Source organism: Neolamprologus brichardi, chromosome 3, assembly GCF_056152115.1.
Source record: "Neolamprologus brichardi isolate AB-2024 chromosome 3, ASM5615211v1, whole genome shotgun sequence".
Taxonomy (NCBI): Eukaryota; Metazoa; Chordata; class Actinopteri; order Cichliformes; family Cichlidae; genus Neolamprologus; species Neolamprologus brichardi.
In genome coordinates, this window is record NC_142106.1 from 48,783,716 (window position 1) to 48,804,386 (window position 20,671).

Sequence of the window (20,671 nt, forward strand, 5' to 3'; positions counted from 1 at the left end):
GTGTCCCCTACATGGTTCCTGGCAAACTGCAGATGAAACTTTTTATGACTTTCGGTCAACATTGGCTTTCTTCTTGCCACTCTTCCATGTAAGCCAGATTTGTGGAGTACACAACTTACAGTTGTCCTGTGGACAGATTCTCCCACCTGAGCTGTGGAATTCTGCAGCTCCTCCAGACTGACCATGTGCCTCTTGGAAGCTTCTCTGACCAGTGATCTTCTTGCTCAGTCTGTCAGTTTAGGTGGAGGTTTAGGTCATATCTTGGTAGGTTTGCAGTTGTAGGAAACCTTTTCTATTTTTGGATGATGGATTGAACAGTGCTCCTTGAGATGTTCAAAGCTCAGGATATTTTTTTATAACCTATCCCTGCTTTAAACTTATCTACAACTTTATCACTGACCTGCCTGGTGAGTTCCTTGGTTTTCATGAAGCTGTTTGTTCATTAATGTTCTTTAACAAACTACTGAGGCCGTCACAGAGCAGTTGTATTTATAATGAGACTAAATTACACACAGGTAAACTTGTCTAATTTGGTTGACTTCTAAAGGCAATTGATATCACTGGATTTTGTTTAGGGGTATCAGAGTACAGGGAACTGAATGCTAATCAACGTGACACTTTTCAGATTTTATTTGCTTGATATTCTGAAAACCATGTATCATTTTGTCTGTGAAGGTTCTCAGTCATCCAGGTCATCGTAGTCAAAGGAGCTTGCAGAGAAAAGCGTCTGGACTTCTTTAAGTTACTTGAAGATGTTTCACCTCTCATCCGAGAAGCTTCTTCAGTTCTAAGGTCAAATGGTGGGGAGTCCCAGATTTCCCAGACTTGGCTCAGGCAATTAGAGCATCATCAGGGGGTCCTTTTGTCCCTCTGTGGGGGGATACTCCCACTAGGTTTAAATCTGGGACTCCCCACCATTTGACCTTAGAACTGAAGAAGCTACTCGGATGAGAGGTGAAACATCTTCAAGTAACTTAAAGAAGTCCAGATGCTTTTCTTTGCAAGCTCCTTTGACATGTATAATTTTCATACCACTTTACAGTAATGTGGTAACTTGTGTTGGTCTGTCACAGAAGATCTAAGAAAAATTCCTTTTACGTTTGTTGTTGTAAAGTGACAAAATGTGTGAAAGTTTTTCAAGGTACTGTAGGTCAACATTCTTCTTCTTCTAAGGTAGAGCAGCCTGGGCAGAGTATTGAAACTTTACAGGGATTGAAACTTTACTGATAAATGTGACAACCTATATATGTGATGTCATTACGGGATAATGACATCACATATATTTAGAATCTTACCACCAGTTTGATCCTTTGATCCTTAAATCCATAAATAGGGGTGAAAAGTGACGACTTGTAGTCCATTAATTGCAGCAATTATGCTTGCAGAATTGAAACATTCGCCAGAGAAGTATTTTGAAACATCTGGATCCTTTTCGGAGTAACTGTTTACAGATTCCAACATGTCTCAGAGAAAACAACCCTACAGATTTCTAAGGTAAGTTTTCTTTCTTTTTTCTGTTGTTCATAAACAGAAAAAAGACTCACACAGACTCAACCTCTACACGGCTGCCGTCTCCTGTAACCCGGCATGTTTCTAGGGTTTGTTTTCTTCTTTTTTTATTTTGTCTTTCAGTGTTTGTCTTGAGATAAGGTTTGAAGTGTCTGTGGTGCAGCTGGTCTGGTTTGTCTCGAGACAGTGCAGGCTGCACCCACCTGTAACAGGTGGAGACTCACCAGGACATTCAGAACTCACACGTTTTTTCTTTCTAAACTCTTCTGTAGAGGGTTTCTCTGAGAAGCAAGGGGAGGTCCACCAATATAAAGCGTGGCCAGGAGGCCTGGTCCAGGTTTTTTCTGCTTTCTTTTGTGGTGATCGTGGGTCAAGTGTTGGGAGTTCGCCTTGTATTCGGAAGATTGCCGGTTCGAGCCCCGGCTCGGACAGTCCCGGTTGTTGTGTCCTTGGGCAAGACACTTCACCCGTTGCCTAATGGTGGTGGTCAGAGGGCCCGTTGGCGCCAGTGTTAGGCAGCTTCGCCTCTGTCAGTGTGCCCCAGGGTGGCTGTGGCTACAATGTAGCTTGTCCTCACCAGTGTATGAATGGGTGGATGACTGAATGTGTAAAGCACTTTGGGGTCCTTAGGGACTAGTAAAGTGCCATTTACCATATTTTTACCATTCTTTTCCATGCCTGGGGGCGGTGCCACCCCATCATGAGGACGGGCAAGGCTTTCGGAGCCTGTGTGTGTGTATGTGTCTGTATGACTGTGCTTACGGTTTTCTCTATTTCAAACAGATGCCTGTCCTCACCTCTGCAGTGATGCCGTCTCTTTTAACCCGACGTGTTTCTAAGGTAGGTTTTCTTTCTTTTTTTATGTTGTTCTTGTGGATTTTGTCCTCAGATGAGATTTGATGACAGGGATTGAAACTTTACAGATAAATTGTCCATGTGACAACCTAATTGGCTTACGGGATAATGATGTCACATATATTTAGAATCTTACCACCAATTTGATCCTTAGAGCCTTAAATTCTTTGATCCTTAAATCCATAAATGGGGCTGAAAAGTGACGACTTTTAGTCCGTTAATTGCAGTAATTATGTTTGCAGAACTGAAACATTCGCCAGAGAAGTATTTTGAAACATCTGGATCCTTTTCTGAGTAGCTGTTTAAAGATTCCAATTACAGATTCCACTTTTTTTTTCCTTCTTATGTTGTTCATTAACGGAAACAGTGCCACCCCATCACAAGGGCTGGCAAGGCTTTCGGAGCCTGGGGAGCGGACACCTGTATAAAGGGTGGCCAGAAGGCCCGGTCCGGGATTTTTCTTCTTTCTTTCACACGCCTGGTGGGCGGTGCCACCCGATCACAAGGGCTGGCAAGGCTTTCGGAGCCTGGGGAGCGGACACCCGCACAAAGGGTGGCCAGGCGGCCCGGTCCGGGTTTTTTCTTCTTTGTTTCAGACGCCTGGTGGGCGGTGCCACCCGATCACAAGGGCTGGCAAGGTTTTCGGAGCCTAGGGAGCGGACACCCGCACAAAGGGTGGCCAGGCGGCCCGGTCCGGGGTTTTTCTTCTTTCTTTCACACGCCTGGTGGGCGGTGCCACCCGATCACAAGGGCTGGCAAGGCTTTCGGAGCCTGGGGAGCGGACACCCGCACAAAGGGTGGCCAGGCGGCTCGGTCCGGGTTTTTTCTTCTTTCTTTCACACGCCTGGTGGGCGGTGCCACCCGATCACAAGGGCTGGAAAGGCTTTCGGAGCCTGGGGAGCGGACACCCGCACAAAGGGTGGCCAGGCGGCCCGGTCCTGGTTTTTTCTTCTTTCTTTTACACGCCTGGTGGGCGGTGCCACCCGATCAGAAGGGCTGGCAAGGCTTTCGGAGCCTGGGGAGCGGACACCCGCACAAAGGGTGGCCAGGCGGCCCGGTCCGGGTTTTTTCTTCTTTCTTTCACACGCCTGGTGGGTGGTGCCACCCGATCACAAGGGCTGGCAAGGCTTTCGGAGCCTGGGGAGCGGACACCCGCACAAAGGGTGGGCAGGCGGACCAGTCCGGGTTTTTTCTTCTCTCTTTCAGACGCCTGGTGAGCGGTGCCACCCGATCACAAGGGCTGGCAAGGCTTTCGGAGCCGGGGTAGAGAACACCCGCACAAAGGGAGGTCAGGCGCCCAGTCCGGGTTTTTTCTTCTTTCTTTCACACGCCTGGTGGGCGGTGCCACCCGATCACAAGGGCTGGCAAGGCTTTCGGAGCCTGGGGAGCGGACACCCGCACAAAGGGTGGCCAGGCGGCCCGGTCCGGGTTTGTTCTTCTTTGTTTCAGACGCCTGGTGGGCGGTGCCACACTATCACAAGGGCTGGCAAGGCTTTCGGAGCCTGGGGAGCGGACACCCGCACAAAGGGTGGCCAGGCGGCCCGGTCCGGGTTTTTTCTTCTTTGTTTCAGACGCCTGGTGGGCGGTGCCACACTATCACAAGGGCTGGCAAGGCTTTCGGAGCCTGGGGAGCCGACACCCGCACAAAGGGTGGCCAGGCGGCCCGGTCCGGGTTTTTTCTTCTTTCTTTCACACGCCTGGTGGGCGGTGCCACCCGATCACAAGGGCTGGCAAGGCTTTCGGAGCCTGGGGAGCGGACACCCGCACAAAGGGTGGCCAGGCGGCCCGGTCCGGGTTTTTTCTTCTTTGTTTCAGACGCCTGGTGGGCGGTGCCACACTATCACAAGGGCTGGCAAGGCTTTCGGAGCCTGGGGAGCGGACACCCGCACAAAGGGTGGCCAGGCGGCCCGGTCCGGGTTTTTTCTTCTTTCTTTCACACGCCTGGTGGGCGGTGCCACCCGATCACAAGGGCTGGCAAGGCTTTCGGAGCCTGGGGAGCGGACACCCGCACAAAGGGTGGCCAGGCGGCCCGGTCCAGGTTTTTTCTTCTTTCTTTCACACGCCTGGTGGGCGGTGCCACCCGATCACAAGGGCTGGCAAGGCTTTCGGAGCCTGGGGAGCGGACACCCGCACAAAGGGTGGCCAGGCGGCCCGGTCCGGGTTTTTTCTTCTTTCTTTCACACGCCTGGTGGGCGGTGCCACCCGATCACAAGGGCTGGCAAGGCTTTCGGAGCCTGGGGAGCCGACACCCGCACAAAGGGTGGCCAGGCGGCCCGGTCCGGGTTTTTTCTTCTTTCTTTCACACGCCTGGTGGGCGGTGCCACCCGATCACAAGGGCTGGCAAGGCTTTCGGAGCCTGGGGAGCGGACACCCGCACAAAGGGTGGCCAGGCGGCCCGGTCCGGGTTTGTTCTTCTTTGTTTCAGACGCCTGGTGGGCGGTGCCACACTATCACAAGGGCTGGCAAGGCTTTCGGAGCCTGGGGAGTGGACACCCGCACAAAGGGTGGCCAGGCGGCCCGGTCCGGGTTTTTTCTTCTTTGTTTCAGACGCCTGGTGGGCGGTGCCACCCGATCACAAGGGCTGGCAAGGCTTTCGGAGCCTGGAGAGCGGACACCCGCACAAATGGACGCATCTGAGGGCCGCATTTCGATCAGCCTTTGAATTGGGACGGCCTTCGGCGTGCCGCTGTGACGTAATCGGCCTTAAAATGCACCCTTTAAGGCTGCAGACCCTGAATTGGGATACAGCCTTCAAGACATGTTGAGGAGCTAATTTAGCCATTTTAATCACCTGTGTTGGATCAAGGACACATCTAAAACCTGCAGGACACCGGCTCTCGAGGCCTGGAGTTTCCCACCCCTGCTTTATATGATTTCTTCTGCACAGTTTTTATTTTTTAAACTGCATACAACATGAACATGACAACACCCAGAAAGAAAGCAAAAGCCAGTGCTTAACTCAATTAACAAATTCCTCTCACACGGCCAGCTTAAAGAGCTCAGTGAAACAGGCGTATGCTAAGAAGTAAAGAGCAAACTGATATTTCCATTCAGAACTGCTAGCTCATTTAAAAGTGGGGACCAATCCTGTGAACATTTCGGTTAAACGATGGGCGGCGAAGACAGAACGCAAGATGCCAAAGATGAAGAAGGTGATGAGAGGAAGTGAGAAAAAGGAAGAGTGGTGGGTTAAGAAAGGAAACCAAAATAGTGAATTATAATTCTGAAATCTGTCAAAGCTCTGCTTGTTATGTTAACTTCACAATCTTTCTGCTGTGTAAATGCAAGACACACACATGACACAGACTCTCACACACCGTGCTCTGGGTTTCATGTTTATTACTTTTCAATGTACAATATAAATTTCCCAGGCATTGCTCCAGCAGCGTGCCAGCTGCTCACAATATTGCTCCTTTTTGGTCCCGACACCTCTCCAGCTTCTCCTGGTGCTGCCCCTTCAACCATCCACGTCACCTCTCCCTCTGCAGCTGAGCCACAACACACACCTCCCTGCCACACTGCCAAACCTCGACAGTGACTCCAAAAGTGGCACGAAGGGATGAACAACCACTCTTCTATAAAATATTCCCTCATTTGGTGTTTTGGACATGATGACGGACAGTGCTGGGTAAGATCTGAGATCCATGAAAGCCATAAAACACAACAGATCAGTAAATCCTGCAGTAATGTCCTATGGTCTGTCATCTTGAGTGAGACCAGTCCCAGAACCTTACAGTTTTTTCTGATTGCTTAAGCACATTTTTTGTAACTATTGGCTATTTTTGCAAAATTCTACACACAAATAAGAAAACCTGTCACCCAATTATCAAAACATTGTAGTTCTCTTGCAAAAGCGAACACAGCTAGATTAACTCTTCACACCTTCGTAAAAATGGTGTTTTCGTATCAAACAGTACACACAAGCCATCATCTACTAAGCACACAATGTGCCAACTGCACACTCATGGTATGAATACAAAACACATCTGGCTTTTGCTTTCTCTGTGCACAAGCTAGGCCATGTCAGTTTGAGCTCATACTTTTGTCATAGGTCTGTAAACATGGAGGGATCCAAACTTCAAGTACTGGTGTTTATTTACACACATCAAAACAAACACAAGTGTTTATTTCCAAGTATAGGATTATTTGCAATCGCCATGTTGACTATATGGGTTTCTTGGTCTGCAGTGAACATGCTTCCTCTGCCCCCAGCATCTGGTCATCTAGCAATTCTGTAAAGTAACAATTTCAGTATTTTTACATCTATGGTATTGTTGTGTTTCTCATTAGCATATGGCAGTGCTACAAATCTTAGTGCAAAGTGACTGTACTAACCGATTCTCATTTCAAAATGTCCTTATGATGCTTGCTACAGTGTAGCGGCTCGAGTTAGGCTGAACCCGTCGGCCAGCTTCCCTCAGGGTCATTCCACGGTTGATTACATGGTCCACTATTGTAGCTCTGATGTCATCAGCAATTCTATTTCTTACTCTTCTAACCCTTCCTCTCCCCCCTCCTCGTCCTCTCCCCCCTCCTCGTCCTCTCCCCCCTCCTCGTCCTCCTCTTGTTCCTCCTTGTCCTTGTCGTCCTCTTCATCCTACTTCTTCACCTCCACGTCCTCTTCCTCGGCCTCCTCTACTTCTCACTCTTCCTGCTCCCTCAATTGTACTCCACACACAGAGCTTACCTGTATTATAATGCTTGGGCTGATTGCAAAGTGAACTAATTATCTAAAAAAGTTTTTACATGTGACAGTGTGCCAGACAGTTGGCAAAATAGTGTAAATAATAGCCATAAATGTGTATAGTTTTGCTAGGAGTGTGTTGATCATTTGGAAATTGAGTGTAAAGCAGTGAGTTGTGTTTACAGTTCTGCAAAAAGAGTGCTGTGCAGTGGATTGTAGCTACAGGTTTGCAAAGTGTGTGTTACAAAATGGCAAACTGAGTGCAAAGCAGTGTTTGTGCTTTTAGTTTTGCAAACTCAGTGAGTGGTTTTGCTATAAGTATTAATAGTTTTAGAAATTGTGCTATAAGAATCACAGTTAGTGTTTAAGCATTCAGAAAAAACTGTAACAACCTCAACCACTTGTAGCAGATGGCTGCCCCTCCCTCAGGTTTCATCCTGTTACAGTTTTTTCTGATGGCTTTAACCCTAACTGTGATTCTTATAGCACAATTCCTAAAACTATTAATACTTATAGCAAAACCACTCACTGAGTTTGCAAAACTAAAAGCACAAACACTTCTTTGCACTCAGTTTGCAATGTTGTAACACACACTTTGCAAGTATGTTGGCACAATTCAGTGCACAACACTCTTTTTGCAGAACTTTAAACACAACTCACTGCTTACACTCAATTACCAAGTTTCCAACACACTCCTAGCAAAATTATACACATGTATGGCTATCATTAACACTATTTTGCCAACTGTCTGGCACACTTTCACATGTGAAAACTGTTTTAGATAATTAGTCCACTTTGCAATCAGCCTAAGCACTATAAACAGGCCACAGGTAAGCTGTCTATGTGGAGTACAATGGAAGGAGCAGTAAGAGTGAGAAGAGTGAGAATCAGAGGAGGCTGAGGGAGAGGACGTGGAGGTGAAGAAGTTGGAGGAAGAGGACGTGGAGGTGAAGAAGCAAGAGGGTTAGAGGAAGTTAGAGGAAGAGGACAAGGAGGAGCAAGAGGAGGACGAGGAAGGGAAGGAGGAAGGGTAAGAAGAGTAAGAAATAGAATTACTGATGACATCAGCTCTACATTAGTGGACCATGTAATCAACCATGGAATGACCCTGAGGGAAGCTGGCCAACGGGTTCAGCCTAACTTGAGCTGCTACACTGTAGCAGGCATCATAAGGATGCCCGCAACAGAATCCGAATGAAACAAATCTACAGAGTACCTTTTGAAAGAAACAGTGAACGTGTAAAACAGCTGTGATATGACTATGTGCAGGTAAGCTATAGTATCATTGGTACTGAATTTGGAAGTGCATACTGTAGTGCCGTGCATGTGCCTGCTGTGCTGAATTTGTTTTGTCTTGTCTAGAGAGTGATGGAGCTAGAGGCAGATGCCATGGGTCATGAGCAGATTTTTGTGGATGAGGCTGGTTTCCACCTCACAAAGACAAGGAGACGTGGCAGGAACATTATTGGACACCGTGCCATAATCAATGTCCCAGGACAATGTGGTGGTAACATAACTATGTGTGTTGTTCACCATCATGCAACCCTGGGCCCATATAACACTGCACACATTATTACATTCCTGGACACCTTTGACATGCTCACCAATGTTCAGAGACCAGAGCAGACCAGATACGTCATCATATGGGACAATGTTAGTTTCCATAGATCTGCTTCGGTCCGCAACTGGTTTACAGATCACCCACTCTTCACTGTACTCAACCTCCCCCCATACTCTCCATTCTTGAACCCAATTGAAGAGTTCTTCTCTACCTGGCGCTGGAAGGTCTATGACTGTCATCCCCATCAACACATAGCCCTTTTACAGGCAATGGAGGAGGCATGTGGGGATATTGACCAGACATCATGTCGGGCCTGGATACGCCATTCCAGGAGATATTTTCCCCGGTGCCTTGGACTCGAGGACATTGCATTTGATGTTGACGAAATTTTGTGGCCGGACCCAGAGAGACGACACGATGTAGACTGATTTCTTTTTTTTCCTCAGTGAAATTACTGTTTTGTTTGGACTTGGGAATAAACACTTGTGTTTGTTTTGATGTGTGTAAATAAACACCAGTACTTGAAGTTTGGATCCCTCCATGTTTACAGACCTATGACAAAAGTATGAGCTCAAACTGACATAGCCTACTTTGTGCACAGAGAAAGCAAAAGCCAGATGTGTTTTTTATTCATACCATCAGTGTTTAGTTGGTGCATTGTGTGCTTATTAATATGATGGCTTGTGTTAACTGTTGGATACGAAAATACCATTTTTACAAAGGTGTGGAGAGTTAAGCAAGGGTTATTCGCTTTTGCAAGAAAACTACAATGTTTTGCTGATTGGGTGAAGAGTTTTCTTATTTGTGTGTAGAGTTTTGCAAAAATAGCCAATAGTTACAAAAAATGTGCTTAAGCTATCAGAAAAAACTGTAAATCCCATCGAGGAGTTCTTCTCTGCCTGGCGCTGGAAAGTGTACGACCGTCATCCTCATCAACAGGTAGCCCTTTTACAGGCAATGGAGGAGGCATGTGGAGATATTGACCAGGCATCATGTCAGGCCTGGATACGGCATTCAAGGAGATATTTTCCCCAGTGCCTTGGACTGGAGGATATCGCATGCGATGTGGACGAAATTTTGTGGCCGGACCCAGAAAGACGACATGATGTAGGCTGATTGTCTTTTTTTTTCCTTTTTTTTGTGAAATTCCTATTTTGTGTTCTGACTTTGTCTTGGTTTTGATGAGTGTGAATAAAGACCAATACTTGAAGTTTGGATCCTTGTATGTTTACATGACACTATGACAAAAGTGTGACCTCAAATTGACATCTGTACACAGAGAAAGAAAAAGCCAGATGTGTTTTGTATTCATACCATCAGTGTGCAGTTGGCGCATTGTGTGCTTAGTAGATGATGGCTTGTGTGTACTGTTTGATACGAAATCACCATTTTTACGAAGGTGTGAAGAGTTAATCTAGCTGTGTTCGCTTTTGCAAGAGAACTACAATGTTTTGATAATTGGGTGACAGGTTTTCTTATTTGTGTGTAGAGTTTTGCAAAAATAGCCAATAGTTACAAAAAATGTGCTTAAGCAATCAGAAAAAACTGTAATAGCCATAAATGTGTATAGTTTTGCTAGGAGTGTGTTGATCATTTGGAAATTGAGTGTAAAGCAGTGAGTTGTGTTTACAGTTCTGCAAAAAGAGTGCTGTGCAGTGGATTGTAGCTACAGGTTTGCAAAGTGTGTGTTACAAAATGGCAAACTGAGTGCAAAGCAGTGTTTGTGCTTTTAGTTTTGCAAACTCAGTGAGTGGTTTTGCTATAAGTATTAATAGTTTTAGAAATTGTGCTATAAGAATCACAGTTAGTGTTTAAGCATTCAGAAAAAACTGTATTTACACTATTTTGCCAACTGTCTGGCACACTGTCACATGTAAAAACTATTTTAGATAATTAGTTCACTTTGCAATCAGCCCAAGCACTATAATACAGGTAAGCTCTGTGTGTGGAGTACAATTGAGGGAGCAGGAAGAGTGAGAAGTACAGGAGGCCGAGGAAGAGGACGTGGAGGTGAAGAAGTAGGATGAAGAGGACGACAAGGACAAGGAGGAACAAGAGGAGGACGAGGAGGGGGGAGAGGACGAGGAGGGGGGAGAGGAAGGGTTAGAAGAGTAAGAAATAGAATTGCTGATGACATCAGAGCTACAATAGTGGACCATGTAATCAACCGTGGAATGACCCTGAGGGAAGCTGGCCGACGGGTTCAGCCTAACTCGAGCCGCTACACTGTAGCAAGCATCATAAGGACATTTTGAAATGAGAATCGGTTAGTACAGTCACTTTGCACTAAGATTTGTAGCACTGCCATATGCTAATGAGAAACACAACAATACCATAGATGTAAAAATACTGAAATTGTTACTTTACAGAATTGCTAGATGACCAGATGCTGGGGGCAGAGGACGCATGTTCACTGCAGACCAAGAAACCCATATAATCAACATGGCGACTGCAAATAATCCTATACTTGGAAATAAACACTTGTGTTTGTTTTGATGTGTGTAAATAAACACCAGTACTTGAAGTTTGGATCCCTCCATGTTTACAGACCTATGACAAAAGTATGAGCTCAAACTGACATGGCCTAGCTTGTGCACAGAGAAAGCAAAAGCCAGATGTGTTTTGTATTCATACCGTGAGTGTGCAGTTGGCGCATTGTGTGCTTAGTAGATGATGGCTTGTGTGTACTGTTTGATACGAAAACACCATTTTTACGAAGGTGTGAAGAGTTAATCTAGCTGTGTTCGCTTTTGCAAGAGAACTACAATGTTTTGATAATTGGGTGACAGGTTTTCTTATTTGTGTGTAGAATTTTGCAAAAATAGCCAATAGTTACAAAAAATGTGCTTAAGCAATCAGAAAAAACTGTAATACACCCCTTCTCTGGATCAAAAGCAGTTCAATGACATGAAAAAGAAAGGCTCACAGCACCAGGTATTCCCAGGATGTCTCCCATCCAAGTACTAACCAAGCCCAGCCCTGCTTAGCTTCCGAGATCAGACGAGGTCAGGCGTGCTCAGGGGGGTATGGCCGTAAGCTGCTGCCCACAGCACAATGTGTCAATTTATGGAATCAAGTGATGAGGTGGCCAGTACCTGAAGTTACGAACACAATCCTATAACCCTACCTGCATGCTTGCCTAATACCCTAACCCAAAGACTCAGTTTAGCATTTATCCAGCAGCACAGGCCCTGGATTTTTGAAGATGGCCTAAGGAACCAGCACACGGCCTGGTGTGGTGTAGTTAGCCTCGGCCAGCAGCACTGGCCCTGGTGTGTTGTAGGTGGCCTCAGCCAGCAGAACAAGACATTGGTGAAAACAGCCAAAAGCAATGTCGTTAATGTGCCCTCATTAATGGGCATCTGCTTTGGGTCTTTTAATACACCCCTTCTCTGGATCAAAAGCAGTTCAATGACATGAAAATGAAAGGCTTACAGCACCAGGTATTCCCAGGCAGTCTCCCATCCAAGTACTAACCAAGCCCAGCTCTGCTTAGCTTCCGAGATCAGACGAGGTCAGGCGTGCTCAGGGCGGTATGGCCGCAAGCTGCTGCCCACAGCACAATGTGTCAATTTATGGAATCAAGTGATGAGGTGGCCAGTACCTGAAGTTACGAACACAATCCTGTAACCCTACCTGCATGCTTGCCTAATACCCTAACCCAAAGACTCAGTTTAGCATTTATCCAGCAGCACAGGCCCTGGATTTTTGAAGATGGCCTCAGGAACCAGCACAGGGCCTGGTGTGGTGTAGTTAGCCTCGGCCAGCAGCACTGGCCCTGGTGTGTTGTAGGTGGCCTCAGCCAGCAGAACAAGACATTGGTGAAAACAGCCAAAAGCAATGTCGTTAATGTGCACTCATTAATGGGCAGCTGCTTTGGGTCTTTTAATACACCCCTTCTCTGGATCAAAAGCAGTTCAATGACATGAAAATGAAAGGCTTACAGCACCAGGTATTCCCAGGCAGTCTCCCATCCAAGTACTAACCAAGCCCAGCCCTGCTTAGCTTCCAAGATCAGACGAGGTCAGGCGTGCTCAGGGTGGTATGGCTGTAAGCTGCTGCCCACAGCACAATGTGTCAATTTATGGAATCAAGTGATGAGGTGGCCAGTACCTGAAGTTACGAACACAATCCTATAACCCTACCTGCATGCTTGCCTAATACCCTAACCCAAAAACTCAGTTTAGCATTTATCCAGCAGCACAGGCCCTGGATTTTTGAAGATGGCCTCAGGAACCAGCACAGGGCCTTGTGTGGTGTAGTTAGCCTCGGCCAGCAGCACTGGCCCTGGTGTGTTGTAGGTGGCCTCAGCCAGCAGAACAAGACATTGGTGAAAACAGCCAAAAGCAATGTCGTTAATGTGCCCTCATTAATGGGCAGCTGCATTGGGTCTTTTAATACACCCCTTCTCTGGATCAAAAGCAGTTCAATGACATGAAAATGAAAGGCTTACAGCACCAGGTATTCCCAGGCAGTCTTCCATCCAAGTACTAACCAAGCCCAGCCCTGCTTAGCTTCCGAGATCAGATGAGGTCAGGCGTGCTCAGGGTGGTATTGCCGTAAGCTGCTGCCCACAGCACAATGTGTCAATTTATGGAATCAAGTGATGAGGTGGCCAGTACCTGAAGTTACGAACACAATCCTATAACCCTACCTGCATGCTTGCCTAATACCCTAAGCCAAAGACGCAGTTTAGCATTCATCCAGCAGCACAGGCCCTGGATTTTTGAAGATGGTCTCAGGAACCAGCACAGGGCCTGGTGTGGTGTAGTTAGCCTCGGCCAGCAGCACTGGCCCTGGTGTTTTGTAGGTGGCCTCAGCCAGCAGAACAAGACATTGGTGAAAACAGCCAAAAGCAATGTTGTTAATATGCCCTCATTAATGGGCAGCTGCTTTGGGTCTTTTAATACACCCCTTCTCTGGGTCAAAAGCAGTTCAATGACATGAAAATGAAAGGCTTACAGCACCAGGTATTCCCAGGCAGTCTCCCATCAAAGTACTAACCAAGCCCAGCCCTGATTAGCTTCCGAGATCAGACGAGGTCAGGCGTGCTCAGGGTGGTATGGCCGTAAGCTGCTGCCAAGAACACAATGTGTCAATTTATGGAATCAAGTGATGAGGTGGCCAGTACCTGAAGTTACGAACACAATCCTATAACCCTACCTGCAGGCTTGCCTAATACCCTAAGCCAAAGACTCAGTTTAGCATTTATCCAGCAGCACAGGCCCTGGATTTTTGAAGATGGCCTCAGGAACCAGCACAGGGCCTGGTGTGGTGTAGTTAGCCTCGGCCAGCAGCACTGGCCCTGGTGTGTTGTAGGTGGCCTCAGCCAGCAGAACAAGACATTGGTGAAAACAGCCAAAAGCAATGTCGTTAATGTGCCCTCATTAATGGGCAGCTGCTTTGGGTCTTTTAATACACCCCTTCTCTGGATCAAAAGCAGTTCAATGACATGAAAATGAAAGGCTTACAGCGCCAGGTATTCCCAGGCAGTCTCCCATCCAAGTACTAACTAAGCCCAGCCCTGCTTAGCTTCCGAGATCAGACGAGGTCAGGCGTGCTCAGGGTGGTATGGCCATAAGCTGCTGCCCACAGCACAATGTGTCAATTTATGGAATCAAGTGATGAGGTGGCCAGTACCTGAAGTTACGAACACAATCCTATAACCCTACCTGCATGCTTCCCTAATACCCTAAGCCAAAGACTCAGTTTAGCATTTATCCAGCAGCACAGGCCCTGGATTTTTGAAGATGGCCTCAGGAACCAGCACAGGGCCTGGTGTGGTGTAGTTAGCCTCGGCCAGCAGCACTGGCCCTGGTGTGTTGCAGGTGGCCTCAGCCAGCAGAACAAGACATTGGTGAAAACAGCCAAAAGCAATGTCGTTAATGTGCCCTCATTAATGGGCAGCTGCATTGGGTCTTTTAATACACCCCTTCTCTGGATCAAAAGCAGTTCAGTGACATGAAAATGAAAGGCTTACAGCACCAGGTATTCCCAGGCAGTCTCCCATCCAAGTACTAACCAAGCCCAGCCCTGCTTAGCTTCCGAAAACAGGCGTGCTCAGGGTGGTATGGCCGTAAGCTCATGCCCACAGCACAATGTGTCAATTTATGGAATCAAGTGATGAGGTGGCCAGTACCTGAAGTTACGAACACAATCCTATAACCCTACCTGCATGCTTGCCTAATACCCTAACCCAAAGACTCAGTTTAGCATTTATCCAGCAGCACGGGCCCTGGATTTTTGAAGATGGCCTCAGGAACCAGCACAGGGCCTGGTGTGTTGTAGGTGGCCTCAGCCAGCAGAACAAGACATTGGTGAAAACAGCCAAAAGCAATGTCGTTAATGTGCCCTCATTAATGGGCAGCTGCTTTGGGTCTTTTAATACACCCCTTCTCTGGATCAAAAGCAGTTCAATGACATGAAAATGAAAGGCTTACAGCACCAGGTATTCCCAGGCAGTCTCCCATCCAAGTACTAACCAAGCCCAGCCCTGCTTAGCTTCCGAGATCAGACGAGGTCAGGCGTGCTCAGGGTGGTATGGCCGAAAGCTGCTGCCCACAGCACAATGTGTCAATTTATAGAATCAAGTGATGAGGTGGCCAGTACCTGAAGTTACGAACACAATCCTATAACCCTACCTGCATGCTTGCCTAATACCCTAACCCAAAGACTCAGTTTAGCATTTATCCAGCAGCACAGGCCCTGGATTTTTGAAGATGGCCTCAGGAACCAGCACAGGGCCTGGTGTGGTGTAGTTAGCCTCGGCCAGCAGCACTGGCCCTGGTGTGTTGTAGGTGGCCTCAGCCAGCAGAACAAGAAATTGGTGAAAACAGCCAAAAGCAATGTCGTTAATGTGCCCTCATTAATGGGCAGCTGCTTTGGGTCTTTTAATACACCCCTTCTCTGGATCAAAAGCAGTTCAATGACGTGAAAATGAAGGGCTTTAAGCACCAGGTATTCCCAGGCAGTCTCCCATCCAAGTACTAACCAAGCCCAGCCCTGCTTAGCTTCCGAAATCAGACGAGGTCAGGCGTGCTCAGGGTGGTATGGCCGTAAGCTGCTGCCCATAGCACAATGTGTCAATTTATGGAATCAAGTGATGAGGTGGCCAGTACCTGAAGTTACGAACACAATCCTATAACCCTACCTGCATGCTTGCCTAATACCCTAAGCCAAAGACTCAGTTTAGCATTTATCCAGCAGCACAGGCCCTGGATTTTTGAAGATGGCCTCAGGAACCAGCACAGGGCATGGTGTGGTGTATTTAGCCTCGGCCAGCAGCACTGGCCCTGGTGTGTTGTAGGTGGCCTCAGCCAGCAGAACAAGACATTGGTGAAAACAGCCAAAAGCAATGTCGTTAATGTGCCCTCATTAATGGGCAGCTGCTTTCGGTCTTTTAATACACCCCTTCTCTGGATCAAAAGCAGTTCAATGACATGAAAGGCTTACAGAACCAGGTATTCCCAGGCAGTCTCCCATCCAAGTACTAACCAAGCCCACCCCTGCTTAGCTTCCGAGTTCAGACGAGGTCAGGCGTGCTGAGGGTGGTATGGCCATAAGCTGCTGCCCACAGTACAATGTGTCAATTTATGGAATCAAGTGATGAGGTGGCCAGTACCTGAAGTTACGAACACAATCCTATAACCCTACCTGCATGCTTGCCTAATACAATAACCCAAAAACTCAGTTTAGCATTTATCCAGCAGCACAGGCCCTGGATTTTTGAAGATGGCCTCAGGAACCAGCACAGGGCCTGGTGTGGTGTAGTTAGCCTCGGCCAGCAGCACTGGCCCTGGTGTGTTGTAGGTGGCCTCAGCCAGCAGAACAAGACATTGGTGAAAACAGCCAAAAGCAATGTCGTTAATGTGCCCTCATTAATGGGCAGCTGATTTGGGTCTTTTAATACACCCCTTCTCTGGATCAAAAGCAGTTCAATGACATGAAAATGAAAGGCTTACAGCACCAGGTATTCCCAGGCAGTCTCCCATCCAAGTACTAACCAAGCCCAGCCCTGATTAGCTTCCGAGATCAGACGAGGTCAGGCGTGCTCAGGGTGGTATGGCCGTAAGCTGCTGCCCACAGCACAATGTGTCAATTTATGGAATCAAGTGATGAGGTGGCCATTACCTGAAGTTACGAACACAATCCTATAACCCTACCTGCATGCTTGCCTAATACCCTAAGCCAAAGACTAAGTTTAGCATTCATTCAGCAGCACAGGCCCTGGATTTTTGAAGATGGCCTCAGGAACCAGCACAGGGCCTGGTGTGGTGTAGTTAGCCTCGGCCAGCAGCACTGGCCCTGGTGTGTTGTAGGTGGCCTGATCCAGCAGAACAAGACATTGGTGAAAACAGCCAAAAGCAATGTCGTTAATGTGCCCTCATTAATGGGCAGCTGCTTTGGGTCTTTTAATACACCCCTTCTCTGGATCAAAAGCAGTTCAATGACATGAAAATGAAAGGCTTACAGCACCAGGTATTCCCAGGCAGTCTCCCATCCAAGTACTAACCAAGCCCAGCCCTGCTTAGCTTCCGAGAGCAGACGAGGTCAGGCGTGCTCAGGGTGGTATGGCCGTAAGCTGCTGCCAAAAACACAATGTGTCAATTTATGGAATCAAGTGATGAGGTGGCCAGTACCTGAAGTTACGAACACAATCCTATAACCCTACCTGCATGCTTGCCTAATACCCTAACCCAAAGACTCAGTTTAGCATTTATCCAGCAGCACGGGCCCTGGATTTTTGAAGATGGCCTCAGGAACCAGCACAGGCCCTGGTGTGTTGTAGGTGGCCTCAGCCAGCAGAACAAGACATTGGTGAAAACAGCCAAAAGCAATGTCGTTAATGTGCCCTCATTAATGGGCATCTGCTTTGGGTCTTTTAATACACCCCTTCTCTGGATCAAAAGCAGTTCAATGACATGAAAATGAAAGGCTTACAGCACCAGGTATTCCCAGGCAGTCTCCCATCCAAGTACTAACATAGCCCAGCCCTGCTTAGCTTCCGAGATCAGACGAGGTCAGGGGTGCTCAGGGTGGTATGGCCGTAAGCTGCTGCCCACAGCACAATGTGTCAATTTATGGAATCAAGTGATGAGGTGGCCAGTACCTGAAGTTACGAACACAATCCTATAACCCTACCTGCATGCTTGCCTAATACCCTTAGCCAAAGACTCAGTTTTGCATTTATCCAGCAGCACAGGCCCTTGATTTTTGAAGATGGCCTCAGGAACCAGCACAGGGCCTGGTGTGGTGTAGTTAGCCTCGGCCAGCAGCACTGGCCCTGGTGTGTTGTATGTGGCCTCAGCCAGCAGAACAAGACATTGGTGAAAACAGCCAAAAGCAATGTCGTTAATGTGCCCTCATTAATGGGCAGCTGCTTTGGGTCTTTTAATACACCCCTTCTCTGGATCAAAAGCAGTTCAATGACATGAAAATGATAGGCTTACAGCACCAGGTATTCCCAGGCAGTCTCCCATCCAAGTACTAACCAAGCCCAGCCCTGCTTAGCTTCTGAGATCAGACGAGGTCAGGCGTGCTCAGGGTGGTATGGCCGTAAGCTGCTGCCCACAGCACAATGTGTCAATTTATGGAATCAAGTGATGAGGTGGCCAGTACCTGAAGTTACGAACACAATCCTATAACCCTACCTGCATGCTTGCCTAATACCCTAACCCAAAAACTCAGTTTAGCATTTATCCAGCAGCACAGGCCCTGGATTTTTGAAGATGGCCTCAGGAACCAGCACAGGGCCTGGTGTGGTGTAGTTAGCCTCGGCCAGCAGCACTGGCCCTGGTGTGTTGTAGGTGGCCTCAGCCAACAGAACAAGACATTGGTGAAAACAGCCAAAAGCAATGTCGTTAATGTGCCCTCATTAATGGGCAGCTGCTTTGGGTCTTTTAATACACCCCTTCTCTGGATCAAAAGCAGTTCAATGACATGAAAATGAAAGGCTTACAGCACCAGGTATTCCCAGGCAGTCTTCCATCCAAGTACTAACCAAGCCCAGCCCTGCTTAGCTTCCGAGATCAGATGAGGTCAGGCGTGCTCAGGGTGGTATTGCCGTAAGCTGCTGCCCACAGCACAATGTGTCAATTTATGGAATCAAGTGATGAGGTGGCCATTACCTGAAGTTACGAACACAATCCTATAACCCTACCTGCATGCTTGCCTAATACCCTAAGCCAAAGACTCAGTTTAGCATTTATCCAGCAGCACAGGCCCTGGATTTTTGAAGATGGCCTCAGGAACCAGAACAGGGCCTGGTGTGGTGTAGTTAGCCTCGGCCAGCAGCACTGGCCCTGGTGTGTTGTAGGTGGCCTCAGCCAGCAGAACAAGACATTGGTGAAAACAGCCAAAAGCAATGTCGTTAATGTGCCCTCATTAATGGGCAGCTGCTTTGGGTCTTTTAATACACCCCTTCTCTGGATCAAAAGCAGTTCAATGACATGAAAATGAAAGGCTTACAGCACCAGGTATTCCCAGGCAGTCTCCCATCCAAGTACTAACTAAGCCCAGCCCTGCTTAGCTTCCGAGATCAGACGAGGTCAGGCGTGCTCAGGGTGGTATGGCCGTAAGCTGCTGCCCACAGCACAATGTGTCAATTTATGGAATCAAGTGATGAGGTGGCCAGTACCTGAAGTTACGAACACAATCCTATAACCCGACCTGCATGCTTCCCTAATACCCTAAGCCAAAGACTCAGTTTAGCATTTATCCAGCAGCACAGGCCCTGGATTTTTGAAGATGGCCTCAGGAACCAGCACAGGGCCTGGTGTGGTGTAGTTAGCCTCGGCCAGCAGCACTGGCCCTGGTGTGTTGTAGGTGGCCTCAGCCAGCAGAACAAGACATTGGTGAAAACAGCCAAAAGCAATGTCGTTAATGTGCCCTCATTAATGGGCAGCTGCATTGGGTCTTTTAATACACCCCTTCTCTGGATCAAAAGCAGTTCAGTGACATGAAAATGAAAGGCTTACAGCACCAGGTATTCCCAGGCAGTCTCCCATCCAAGTACTAACCAAGCCCAGCCCTGCTTAGCTTCCGAAAACAGGCGTGCTCAGGGTGGTATGGCCGTAAGCTCATGCCCACAGCACAATGTGTCAATTTATGGAATCAAGTGATGAGGTGGCCAGTACCTGAAGTTACGAACACAATCCTATAACCCTACCTGCATGCTTGCCTAATACCCTAACCCAAAGACTCAGTTTAGCATTTATCCAGCAGCACGGGCCCTGGATTTTTGAAGATGGCCTCAGGAACCAGCACAGGGCCTGGTGTGTTGTAGGTGGCCTCAGCCAGCAGAACAAGACATTGGTGAAAACAGCCAAAAGCAATGTCGTTAATGTGCCCTCATTAATGGGCAGCTGCATTGGGTCTTTTAATACACCCCTTCTCTGGATAAAAAGCAGTTCAATGACATGAAAATGAAAGGCTTACAGTACCAGGTATTCCCAGGCAGTCTCCCATCCAAGTACTAACCAAGCCCAGCCCTGCTTAACTTCCGAGATCAGACGAGGTCAGGCGTGCTCAGGGTGGTATGGCCGTAAGCTGCTGCCCACAGCACAATGTGTCAATTTATGGAATCAAGTGATGAGGTGGCCAGTACCTGAAGTTACGAACACAATCCTATAACCCTACCTGCATGCTTGCCTAATACCCTAACCCAAAAACTCAGTTTAGCATTTATCCAGCAGCACAGGCCCTGGATTTTTGAAGATGGCCTCAGGAACCAGCACAGGGCCTGGTGTGGTGTAGTTAGCCTCGGCCAGCAGCACTGGCCCTGGTGTGTTGTAGGTGGCCTCAGCCAACAGAACAAGACATTGGTGAAAACAGCCAAAAGCAATGTCGTTAATGTGCCCTCATTAATGGGCAGCTGCTTTGGGTCTTTTAATACACCCCTTCTCTGGATCAAAAGCAGTTCAATGACATGAAAATGAAAGGCTTACAGCACCAGGTATTCCCAGGCAGTCTCCCATCCAAGTACTAACTAAGCCCAGCCCTGCTTAGCTTCCGAGATCAGACGAGGTCAGGCGTGCTCAGGGTGGTATGGCCGTAAGCTGCTG

At 47.8% G+C, this 20,671-nt stretch overlaps 1 long non-coding RNA gene, 2 other non-coding genes and 17 pseudogenes across 3 annotated transcripts; 1 reads left to right on the forward strand and 19 right to left on the reverse strand.

Annotated features, from left to right (window-relative positions):
• The first annotated feature begins 1,293 nt into the window (after nucleotides 1-1,293).
• Nucleotides 1,294-6,086, forward strand: LOC148105032 (uncharacterized). Its single transcript, XR_015718659.1, has 3 exons — nucleotides 1,294-1,494; nucleotides 2,293-2,349; nucleotides 5,802-6,086. It is a non-coding gene; the product is annotated as an uncharacterized LOC148105032 (long non-coding RNA).
• Nucleotides 6,087-11,528: 5,442 nt separating this feature from the next.
• LOC148105033 (5S ribosomal RNA) lies at nucleotides 11,529-11,647 on the reverse strand (annotated as a pseudogene).
• A 390-nt stretch (nucleotides 11,648-12,037) lies between these two features.
• On the reverse strand, nucleotides 12,038-12,156 carry LOC148105034 (5S ribosomal RNA; annotated as a pseudogene).
• Nucleotides 12,157-12,546: 390 nt separating this feature from the next.
• On the reverse strand, nucleotides 12,547-12,665 carry LOC148105035 (5S ribosomal RNA; annotated as a pseudogene).
• A 390-nt stretch (nucleotides 12,666-13,055) lies between these two features.
• Nucleotides 13,056-13,174, reverse strand: LOC148105036 (5S ribosomal RNA; annotated as a pseudogene).
• A 390-nt stretch (nucleotides 13,175-13,564) lies between these two features.
• LOC148105037 (5S ribosomal RNA) lies at nucleotides 13,565-13,683 on the reverse strand (annotated as a pseudogene).
• Nucleotides 13,684-14,073: 390 nt separating this feature from the next.
• Nucleotides 14,074-14,192, reverse strand: LOC148105038 (5S ribosomal RNA; annotated as a pseudogene).
• A 390-nt stretch (nucleotides 14,193-14,582) lies between these two features.
• On the reverse strand, nucleotides 14,583-14,691 carry LOC148105039 (5S ribosomal RNA; annotated as a pseudogene).
• A 351-nt stretch (nucleotides 14,692-15,042) lies between these two features.
• On the reverse strand, nucleotides 15,043-15,161 carry LOC148105040 (5S ribosomal RNA; annotated as a pseudogene).
• Nucleotides 15,162-15,551: 390 nt separating this feature from the next.
• On the reverse strand, nucleotides 15,552-15,670 carry LOC148105041 (5S ribosomal RNA; annotated as a pseudogene).
• Nucleotides 15,671-16,054: 384 nt separating this feature from the next.
• LOC148105042 (5S ribosomal RNA) lies at nucleotides 16,055-16,173 on the reverse strand (annotated as a pseudogene).
• A 390-nt stretch (nucleotides 16,174-16,563) lies between these two features.
• LOC148105043 (5S ribosomal RNA) lies at nucleotides 16,564-16,682 on the reverse strand (annotated as a pseudogene).
• A 390-nt stretch (nucleotides 16,683-17,072) lies between these two features.
• Nucleotides 17,073-17,191, reverse strand: LOC148105044 (5S ribosomal RNA; annotated as a pseudogene).
• Nucleotides 17,192-17,542: 351 nt separating this feature from the next.
• On the reverse strand, nucleotides 17,543-17,661 carry LOC148105045 (5S ribosomal RNA; annotated as a pseudogene).
• Nucleotides 17,662-18,051: 390 nt separating this feature from the next.
• On the reverse strand, nucleotides 18,052-18,170 carry LOC148105046 (5S ribosomal RNA). Its single transcript, XR_015718965.1, has one exon. It is a non-coding gene; the product is annotated as a 5S ribosomal RNA (ribosomal RNA).
• A 390-nt stretch (nucleotides 18,171-18,560) lies between these two features.
• On the reverse strand, nucleotides 18,561-18,679 carry LOC148105047 (5S ribosomal RNA; annotated as a pseudogene).
• A 390-nt stretch (nucleotides 18,680-19,069) lies between these two features.
• Nucleotides 19,070-19,188, reverse strand: LOC148105048 (5S ribosomal RNA; annotated as a pseudogene).
• Nucleotides 19,189-19,578: 390 nt separating this feature from the next.
• LOC148105049 (5S ribosomal RNA) lies at nucleotides 19,579-19,687 on the reverse strand (annotated as a pseudogene).
• Nucleotides 19,688-20,038: 351 nt separating this feature from the next.
• LOC148105050 (5S ribosomal RNA) lies at nucleotides 20,039-20,157 on the reverse strand. The gene has a single exon (XR_015718914.1). It is a non-coding gene; the product is annotated as a 5S ribosomal RNA (ribosomal RNA).
• Nucleotides 20,158-20,547: 390 nt separating this feature from the next.
• LOC148105051 (5S ribosomal RNA) lies at nucleotides 20,548-20,666 on the reverse strand (annotated as a pseudogene).
• Nucleotides 20,667-20,671: the final 5 nt, after the last annotated feature.